We start from the raw sequence: 3,718 nt of genomic DNA, 5'->3' as shown, positions 1-3,718 counted from the left end.
CTCAAAGAGCTGGGGAACCTGAAAAAGAAATCCAGCCTGCAACTGAGATTTTCTGTCACATTTATGATGAAGCTCTAAGTCCAACACTTTGTTTCCTTTCTTGTTCTAAGCAGTACCTTCTTAAGATTGAAAAGTATGAAGAGAGAGAGAGAGAGAGAGGTAGGAGATTGTAGACCTCCTCATGTTCCAAAAATAATTTTAATCAGAGAAGTTAGAAAAGTCAGAAACAAAGGAAAACAATCAAGCAATATTGAATAACAATGATTTAGCCATTAAGCAAAGTCAAGAATCTTTAGTTCCTCCTCAAGAGCAATAGGTAACATTCTGCTCAATATTCTATGAGCAGTTTTAGAGACACTAAAGCCTCAACCAGGTTGAAATTTAAGTACATAGACCACAGAGTAGTTGGAATCAGATGATCGATGATGCTGACTCTCAATGTCCTCAGTAACAGGCCTGTGTTAGAATGTCCTAAAACTGATCACACACCCCATGACCCACCCTTACACTGTCGTTAAAATCCTTCCCCTGAAAGTATTTGGGGAGTGTGGGTCTTTTAAGCCCCAGCTACTCGGACAACTTGCTTGGTTCTACTGTAAACACTACACTTGCTTTCACTGAAACCCACAGTCAGTTGATTGACTTTATTGCACAGAAGCGAATTGACCCAAGTTTGGTTTGGTAACAGTGCTGACTATTAAAAATGTGTATATAGAAGGGTGATAAATCACTTTTATCTCAGGAACCAAGTAGATTTATTGATGTGATTTTTCTGTGTAAAAATGATTTAGGAATGAAATTTTGCAGGTTTCATGTTTTTGATTACTATTTATGTATGAATCCTGTATTTTAAGTTGATGCAGAAGTAAACACTGGTTTAACATTACCCTTCAATTGCTCGGAGACCAGTGACTTTGTGATGTCACAGCTTTTTGACTTTGAGAACCACTGTGATGGTCTAGAGAGTTTCTCTCTGTAGGCCAGCCAAGCAGCATTTGAAGTTGCAGTGTGTTAAATCAGACAAATGAGAAAAGTATCTGAAGGAAGATTTTTCTGAGATGGCACACATTTCTTCAGAAATTCAAGATGTGCCTCTTAAAGATGAATCAACTGGTTCAGAAAACTCCATTAGATTCTCTTTGTGTGATTACACACTTACTGGGGACTCAGTTTTGAGATCTGTGATTTAAGAATATGCTTTTCAGGCTTTGTCTGAGGAAGGTGTGATAAAAAAGGCCACAATACACATTTTCTGTCTCTGAAACAGAGTTGAATGATTTTCTTTCACTCAGTCTTCCTCAAAAACTTTGGAATATAGTTGAAAGTGATCAGTTTGAATGTATTGGTGGAATGAGAGTGGCACTTGTATAGTGATCAATGAAGAGCTCTTCAAGAAATCAGTTTTGGAAAGAAAATCCCCTTTCAGAAGATTTGAAACTGATAGGATGAAAAGTTTAGCTTGACAGCTTAACCTTTATGGGTTTAGTAAAAAGCAACAAACTTCTCAAAGATCTGCTTCATTAGCTGATTTTCTGGAAGAAGAAAACAACGTCTCTCTTTTCAGCAAGGTATTCCAAATTATTCACTTATTGGCAATATAAATCATGTGACCAAGAAAGCATGCTCATGAAAGCATGCTCACATATGTAGCTAAAACTGAATTTAAAATTGAAATGGTAAATTATTGAAGAAAAGTTTTTTGTTGTGTTTTTCTTTTTTAAGTTGATTACAGCTGGAGGTTAAAATATTTAATATTTAGCAAACTTTCCTAGCAAATTGAAACCAGATACAAGTCCTAAAGCTACTTAAAGTGGTATTTACTGTATATATACAATATATTTTTAGTTGAGGAGCATAATTGTTTCTAACATGTAATCTGTTAAAACTACTGATAGAGATGTTTTATTTAATGCTACTTAATTGGTATCATTAAAGGAATAAATTTTTACAGTTTAGCTTTGTTTGTCAGTTTTACCTTGGCTTATAAAGAAACTAAATACCTTTAGCCTTTGATTTTAGTTACAGATCTACTATAATCCAAATTTTAAAAGAGGCTACCCCCAAGTTTTAGTAAGAATGAAAAGAAAAGCTGGAGTTAACAATGTGTCTCCAATATCTTCATTAGTTCGAGATTACAAGAAGAAGCATGTTATGTTAAAGCAAGGGTCAACATAAATGATTGTAACTCTGATTTTCTTCCTGAAACTAGTAGAGAGAGTGCATTTTCAGCCTCCTCAAGTTTAAGTGTATCTTTCATACAAAAGCCTTATACCAGCTAGATAGTTGCTAATACAAGTGCCCTAACTCCATGTGACTTTCCTTACCCATCACCAATATCAGTTAGACAAACAAAAGAGCTTGCAGATCAACCTGCTGTTTTAAATCAGTTGAGCATTTTTTTAATTGGCACTCACATAGCAGCTACACTCAAGTAAATGCCCTCATTGAGGACTTTGCTACTACAACTACATCTACTTCTCAGAAGCATCATATCTCCAAAAATCAGTTCAGTTTAGTTCAATTCAGTTGCTCAGTCGTGTCCGACTCTTTCCGATCCCATGAATCGCAGCACGCCAGTCCTTCCTGTCCATCACCAACTCCCGGAGCCTACCCAAACCCATGTCCATCGAGTTGATGATGCCATCCAGCCATCTCATCCTCTATCGTCCCCTTCTCTTTCTTCCCCCAGTCCTTCCCTGTATGTCCATTACAGAGTAGTTATCTGGGCTGACGGTGGAGCCTTCTAAATTTCTAGTTAGGTATAGCGATATGTCATCCCATGACAGTCCTTTTCCTAACCTGCAACAGAAAGGCAACTCATGGTTCCTAGTGCCAATGATTGCTTAAACACCTGCCTCCTCTCTTTCAAGTTAACTCATCAACAATCTTCATTATATGAAAACCATGCTAATTAAAACTGACCTATCAAATAAGTGTAAGATTATGGAGTCTAATGAAGATTAAAATTTACATTGGGAGATGTCAACAAATAAATAATAGAGCTACATATTCATCTTCATCGTTTCATTTTCTATTTTGAAACAATGAAGAGTAAAATGAGGCTTTTTTTCCATGTCTGGCTATTTTGCTGCACTGTTTTATAAACTCTTCAGTTCAAGAAAATGTTAGTTATGCATCCTTGGTAAATGACACCTAATCTATTCTTTGTAAGCAAGAATATGAGAACAAAGGGAAAAGAGGTAATGGATATAAAGTTATTTCTGAGATCATCCCTGCTAAAATAAATGGTTGTCTAAATTAGGATGGTATGGGTGAAGGAAGAGATACAAATAAAAATTTAAAAAATGTAAATACACAGTAGGTACAATAGTGCATTCACAGTTACATCATATTATATTAGTTATAGGTAGAATCTTGAAGTTAGATGGTAGATTGATGGGGAAACAGTGGGTATAGTGATTGACTTTATTTTTCAGGGTTCCAAAATCACTGTAGATGGTGATTGCAGACTTGAAATTAAAAGATGCTTACTCTTTGAAAGGAAAGTTATGACCAACCTAGACAGCATATTAAAAAGCAGATACATTACTTTGCCAACAAATGTCCCTCTAGCTAAGGCTATGGTTTTTCCAGTGGGCATGTATGGATGTGAGAGTTGGACAATAAGGAAAGCTGAGCACTGAAGAATTGATGCTTTTGAACTGTGGTGTTGGAAAAGACTCTTGAGAGTCCCTTGGATTGTAAGGAGATCCAATCA

The 3,718-nt window shown here is 36.0% G+C and overlaps 1 pseudogene; it reads left to right on the top strand.

Moving 5' to 3' along the window:
• Positions 1-1,058: 1,058 nt before the first annotated feature.
• LOC122436387 lies at positions 1,059-1,601 on the top strand (annotated as a pseudogene).
• The last annotated feature ends 2,117 nt before the right edge of the window (positions 1,602-3,718 follow it).

The sequence above is a fragment of the Cervus canadensis genome, chromosome Y (assembly GCF_019320065.1).
Source record: "Cervus canadensis isolate Bull #8, Minnesota chromosome Y, ASM1932006v1, whole genome shotgun sequence".
Taxonomy (NCBI): Eukaryota; Metazoa; Chordata; class Mammalia; order Artiodactyla; family Cervidae; genus Cervus; species Cervus canadensis.
The sequence above is the reverse complement of the archived record's forward strand: the minus strand, read 5'-3'. Positions and strand labels throughout refer to the sequence as shown.